Source organism: Perca flavescens, chromosome 9 (genome assembly GCF_004354835.1).
Source record: "Perca flavescens isolate YP-PL-M2 chromosome 9, PFLA_1.0, whole genome shotgun sequence".
Classification (NCBI taxonomy): domain Eukaryota; kingdom Metazoa; phylum Chordata; class Actinopteri; order Perciformes; family Percidae; genus Perca; species Perca flavescens.
Window position 1 is genome coordinate 30,343,742 of NC_041339.1, and position 7,417 is coordinate 30,351,158.

Genomic DNA, 7,417 nt, shown 5'->3' on the forward strand with positions numbered 1-7,417 from the left:
TTATTTCAATTCATAAGTCACTCTGTATTACCTTCTAACTTTTTACTCACTTTTAGTCCATGGTGTCCTTCATTTTATTGTGTCTTTAGTTTTGTACTGTATTTTCTATTGTGTTGTTTTAAAACTGTTCCCTCATTTTGACAAGACTCTCTCTTGCCCTTGTCATCCTAGTTACAACCCTTTTAATGATTTTTGTGTGCAAATTGCAGAATAAATTTGCCAGGAACACTGATTATTTTTGCATCCTTGCACGTCTCTAATAATAAAGATTCTAGGTTTTCATTTCTAATATTTCTTACCTGTTATATTTGTTTATTGGCCTGATTGTGTTTAATTGTTATGCTGAAATGTTTAATCTTTTTCCCTTTGTAAAGCAGTGTGTAACTGTGTTTTAAAAGGTGCTACATACAAACAGTTTTTTATTATCATGATAGTGGGTTTACCGCTGTATATATGTGGTTCTTTCTTGCTGTCAGCAATAAATAATCTGTGTATATTGGGGGAAATTGTTAAAAGGTTTGAATAATCTTAAAGTCTGTTCTGAACATTTGCCTCCATAAAGAAATGAGAAAAATGCCTTCCAACGATTCCAAAGCTGTTATACCTTGTACTCTGGCAGGTTAGTCACCAGTATATCCAGGCATGCCCAGCTAATGTAACTGGAACTGCTTCTAACACCACAATATCTAATTTGTATATCTACATTTGTTAAATACACTAGATAATATGTAAACAATATGTATATGAGCCAGCGTGAGCAAGTTTTCCCAGAGTGAAGAGTAGTTCTGAACTTTGTTTTGCAGTTAACCTACAAAGTGCAAAACATGCCGATGTCACAGGAATGTTCCAACTTTAGAAAAGTGTAATCTGCCAATTAAGGTTTGAACCCTTTTGTGTCAAGGCTGGACCAGCTGTGTGTGTGCGTGTGTGTGTGTGTGTGTGTGTGTGTGTGTGTGTGTGTGTGTGTGTGTGTGTGTGTGTGTGTGTGTGTGTGTGTGTGTGTGTACATGAGGAAGTGGTGGGGATGAGGCTCTGTCAGCAGGCTGGATTAGACCCAGTGCAGTTTCGACAAGAAGAACCTTTTCAGTACTTCTCATCAAAGAACATCAACAGACACACACACACACACACACACACACATACACAACCTTCCTTCACAGTTTTACACTCAGTACGAGCAAATCAGTGTTCACACAGGGTACAACACACCTGTTGGCATATGTGTGTGTTTGCGACTGTGTAAACCCTCCTCCGAGCAACAGGGTTTAAGCGAGTGCATTTAGAGATCAGAGGTTTCTCAGGGCGATAATACAGCAAACTCCACTCCCTTCCTCCCAACCAAACCAAATACACCTGAAAACACTCACGCAGCTGTGTGTGTATGTGTGTGTGTGTGTGTGCGCGCGCGACAGGGGGAAGGGGAGGAGAAGGGGTGTAGGGGAGGGGAAAGCGAACACACAAGCAGTTGTTCTAATATACGAAAACAAACACACGCAAGTTCGCTCTCATATCTCATATTCTCTCTCTCTCTTTCTCTTTCTCTCTCTCTCTTAAACACACACACACACACACACACATACACACGGTCCAGGGCTGGCAGGCAAGGGATTACAGCTGTGGTGTAGTTTAGCTCCGATGTGAATTGTGAGGAGGCCTGGGATTGAACTTTTCAGACTAATTCAATAATTACAGCTGTTTTGACCAAGAAGACCTGACAACCTGTCTGTCTCTATCTGTACCTGTACCTGTCTGACGAACCTGACGAACAACTTGTCTGTCTGTCTGACCTGTCTGACTTAACTACTGTCTATTTCTGCTCCTGTCTCTCTGTACGTCTGGCTGGTTTACGTGTCCTTCTTTTTGTACCTGTTTGACTCTGTACCTGTCTGTCTTACCCTACCACCTCTACCATTCTAAATGACCTGTCTGTCTTTGTACCTGTTTGACTCTGTACCTGTCTGTCTTACCCTACCACTTCTACCATTCTAAATTACCTGTCTGTCTTTGTACCTGTTTGACTCTGTACCTGTCTGTCCTACCCTACCATCTCTACCATTCTAAATTACCTGTCTGTCTTTGTACCTGTTTGACTCTGTACCTGTCTGTCTTACCCTACCACCTCTACAATTCTAAATTACCTGTCTGTCTTTGTACCTGTTTGACTCTGTACCTGTCTGTCTTACCCTACCATCTCTACCATTCTAAATTACCTGTCTGTCTTTGTACCTGTTTGACTCTGTACCTGTCTGTCTTACCCTACCACTTCTACCATTTTAAATTACCTGTCTGTCTTTGTACCTGTTTGACTCTGTACCTGTCTGTCTTACCCTTCCACCTCTACCATTCTAAATTACCTGTCTGTCTTTGTACCTGTTTGACTCTGTACCTGTCTGACTTACCCTACCACCTCTACCATTCTGAATTACCTGTCTGTCTTTGTACCTGTTTGACTCTGTACCTGTCTGTCTTACCCTACCACCTCTACCATTCTGAATTACCTGTCTGTCTTTGTACCTGTTTGACTCTGTACCAGTCTGTCTATATACTGTACGTACCTGTCATTATATACCTGTCTGTAACGGCAAATGTCTGTCCATATACAGTACATGTCTGCCTGTGTGTCTCTCTGACCTGTCTGCCTTCATCCAGTCTGTATGTCTGTATGTCTATACCTGTCTGTCTCTGTAGCTCTCTGTCTGACTAATTCTCCATCAGCCCGTATTTGTATCCTAAAAATAAATCAACAAGGAGAACTAGTCTCTCTTTCCAAACAGCAGATAGCAACATCACTTATCTTTGCGATCACCTGTCTGTCTCTGTGTGACTCCTACCTGTCTATCTGCAAGCCTGTCTTCCTGACCACCTTCCTGCCTTCTGTTTCTAGTTATCGTCGGTGTGTGTGTGTGTGTGTGTGTGTGTGTGTGTGTGTGTGTGTGTGTGTGTGTGTGTATGTGTGTGATAACTGGTAATTATCAGGTCACACAGGGTTTAGTGGTTGGCTGCTAGAAACATAGGTGTACTGTAGTTGCCGTGGTAACATAATATGTAGAGCATGTTTTAAGCCGTGCCTCCTGTTGACCTCACCTGGTTTCATACTTTGACAAAGTTTGCGTGAGGATTTCTGGCCAACCAGGTTGAAATGACTTTTATGAATGACTTTTATGGCTTCGTACCACCGCCTTCATTTACCACACAGGCAGCGCATGTGAGGAAAGCTTAAGCCAATCAAAGGAAGCATTTAAAAATGACAACTGATGGATGATCTGATACAGTAAAGGTCACATATGTGACACTAGTGATTTGTCATTGCACATTTATAAAGTTGGGGGAGTCAGGTGAGAGAGTTTCTTTTTGCTAGACCCCCCCACCTCCCCCCCCTTTCACAACCAAACCAAGATAACCCTGCTGACATCATCCAGTGTTATTTGCTCCAACTTGACAAAACTCCTCCAGAGCCACATTATACAACAGGCTGAGTACCACTCCTTAGTCTGTGGAGTTGCCCCTTTAATATTCAAATGAGTCTGAACATACAGTTAAATGTACCTGCAAATGAATGTTATTAAATTTGGAAAATGTTATATTAAGATTAATTAAAATGAAATTAATTTGCAAGTTAATTATAACAGCTATTATTTGGCCTGATTTTGGTCAGTGAATTTACATTTTTACATTTAGGCAATAAGCTAATGCTCTAATCCTGAGTGACTCAGTGCAGCAGTTAAACCACACTGTCATTACAAGTAACAGCAATAAAGCAGAGTAGTTACAGTAGAGTGGGTGTTTAAATGAGATATTATTATTATTATTATTATTATCATTTTTGTTGTTTTGGACATTATTAGTACTGTATGTTAAAGGTTACAGGTATCAGTGGTCTGATTAATGTCGTAGGTTCATGATTATATTAAGATGCGTTTTTGTTGCATGAATAATAAAGACATAGCACATTGTAGCACGTTGTAGCTCAACAAATATAAGAAACAACACTGCAAGGTATGCGACATTCTGGTTGAATGAAATTTGCAAAAATAAATAATAAATGATAGTCAGAAAAAAGTAGGAAGATGTAGACTTCAGGACAAAGCCTGCATTCAATATTCTTCTCTACACCAAAACAGTAGTTAGTTCAACTTGAACTGAAGTCATGGAAAAAAAAACTTTTTCATAAACAACAACAAAAGTATGATTGAGCTCACGTTGTTTGTGTTATTACAGCAGCTTTGTGGTCTGTGTATCTGTGTTCATGTAAGTGTGTATACATGCATTGCCTGTGTCTACGTTCAATTAAGTGCATGGAAATGTGTGCATGTGTATATTGTGCATATCTGTGTGTGTGTGTGTGTGTGTGTGTGTGTGTGTGTGTGTATGTGTGCGTGTGTATGAAATCAGATGAGCTCATTGTAGCACTGTGAATGGTAATCATACAGCCCCCTCTCAGCAGCCGTGTGTAACCTACTGAAACCCAAACAAGAGATGAAGTGTGATAACACACACACACACACACACACACACACACACACACACACACACACATGATAGGAAATGCAGGACTATTGTGGAACTTGAACCCTCATGTCTCACTGCCAGGTGATCTCATGTTTTGGCCCAAATAAGAGAGAGAGGAGAGGGAGAGAGAGAGAGAGAGAGAGAGAGAGAGAGAGAGAGAGAGAGAGAGAGAGAGAGAGAGGTAAGGAAACAGGGACAGTAATAAATACACCAGCATAATCTGATATATTAGCTTGCACCTTTGGTTGCTGTCATTCAATAAGTAGGAGCAAATAATATCAATATTTGGCAGGAGCAGGGACCACAGATGAAAATCTGTGTTTCCTTCCACATAATTACCTCTGACCAACCCTAGTATTAATAAAATTAACCAATTGATGATTTCAAATTTTAAAGAGGGACAGAAAAATTGTTCACAGAATAATACAAGGACTAGCAGTTGAACACAAACCCCTTGCAAAAGATCAATGGTTAAATGATGTATGGTATGTGTACATTTAATATTAAGATGACATACATGTATGTATGTGTGTAATATTAAAACCGCAAAAATAAAAGGATACAAAGTTCCATACAAAAGGATAAAAACCGAGGGGCAGAAGGTACAAAGTCACACCGATGGTGAAGCCCCACACGTGTTTTCAGATATTTCGCTGGATTAGATGTCTTCTCAGGACATCTCTCTCTTTCTCCGTTCACTCCTGTTGCACCGGGACAACTTGCACCTTCATTATTCCTATTGGTACAGTACTTTGAGTTGGGTAAAGTCTTACATACTGTCCCTTTGCCCAACTTAACCCTAAACAAATGTGGTTATATCAACCAAAATAGCTGGAAACACCTGTGTTGCTGTGCAGGAAATAAGTGATTTTAATCCACTTTCATGGACTACAATTGGTGTTCAGAAATGATAAATGAGTCCTTCACTCTGTTTTTATAAACAAAGAGAGATGCATCTGGTGATACACGGAACAAGTCACGTTTTTCTTACATAATGAGACATAATGCTCACACACACACACACACACACACACACACACACACACACACACACACACACACACACACACACACTCAGGTTTGTGGCTCTATCTGGGACCCGTCATTGACATAATGCATTCCCTAGCCCCTTACCCTAACCTTAACCATCACAACTAAATGCCTAACCATTACCCTTACCCTAACCCTGACCATAACCTAATTATATCGCTAATCCTAAAACCAAGTCTTAACCCTCAAACAGCCCTTTAAAGTTGTGGGGTCCAGCATTTTGGCCCGACAAAGCTGTCGGGACCCCACAAGTATTATACTGGACTTCTGGTTTTTGGACCCCATGAATATAGTTAAACAAGAACACACACACGCTCCCACAACCCCTTACGTTCCCCACCAACCCTTGCCCTCCGACCTTAGGCTGTAAACAGGTGGACGCTGGGGAAGTGGCAGTGGCACTGGGGGGGTATTATTTGCTCTAATTGGTTTGGTGGCCTGGAAAAACCAGACTTCTCCTCCACTTCTTTATTCGGTGCCACCCAGTTTTGAAAAATGTGTTAAGAAAATGTGTGAAAGATTACAGGTTTTTACAACTGCTTACACACATTTGTAAAACTATGTCTCCTTTTTTGAAAAACTCTGCACACAATTCCCAAGACTGCACACAAAATGCCTCATATCTCCTCCCAAATGAAGCCTTTGCATCAAATGGCAAACACTTGGCAATGGCAGTACATTTTCGGATATACCATGTACACACTGTTGTACACACTAAATCTAAAGCTCTTTTGTCTTTCATAGGCTTATATCTACATTTCCATACAGTGTTCTAGAGTGAAAGTACTTTCATGGTCAAACCGTGGTTGATCACCTGATTGATCACTAAGTGTGACCCTGATCTCATCAGAGATTGCTATCCTTCCTTCTCTTCTTTGCCCTCGTCCTCTTCCAACTCCTCTTGTTCCACCTCTTCCTCCTTGATCTTGTCCCCTGACTCTTCCTCCTACTCCCATTGATCTCTGCCCATTGTTGGTATCCATTGTTGAAAATAGGTAATCTGACCTTTGACCTATTTATAGGCCTATACTAAAGCACTGATTGGTTAGTGACCATCTAAAATCTTTACATGTCACACGATTTTTGAAACCTCTCACTCAAAGAGCAAAACTACACACCAAAGCTCCAAAGCCATCAGCTATTTCTCAGCCTTTCACTGTTTGCGATTGCATAAAACTATTTTTTCAAAACACTACATACAATTATCTACCTAAGACCCAAAAATCAAACAGGAAGTGACTTGCTTTCCTTTTCCAAACACAACCAATCAAAATGCTACACTCATTCACTAGGTCAATGTGCAAACACTAACTGCTTAACTGATCACTAACCAATCACTGCTTTATTATAGGCCTATAAATAGGTCTAAAGTCAGATTACCTGTTATCTGAGGGAGAGGCAGGGGACAACAACGAGGACAAGTTAACGGAGGAAGAGTTGGAAGAAGAGGAGGAAGAGGAGGAAGAAAAGGAAGAAGAGGATGAGTTGGAAGAGAACAAGAGCAAAGATCAAACGAGATCAGGGCCATACTTATTGATCACCCCCCCCCACACACACACACACACACACACACACACACACAAATTTGTTCTTTACTGTATTTTTTTTTCTTTGTGTGTGACTGTATACAAGACTGTGCTACTGATAAGTATTTTTTGTTTCAACATTGCATTTGTCTTTACAGTGTACTTTTCAAGCCCTCTCAGCAGATTACTTTTACTCTAGAACACTGTATGGAAATGTAGATGTAAGCCAATGAAAGACAAAAGAGCTTTAGATTACTGCTTTTCCCAACTGCTTACACAGAAAATCTTTTCATGTCACACAACTTTTGAAACCTCTCACTCAAAGTGCAAAA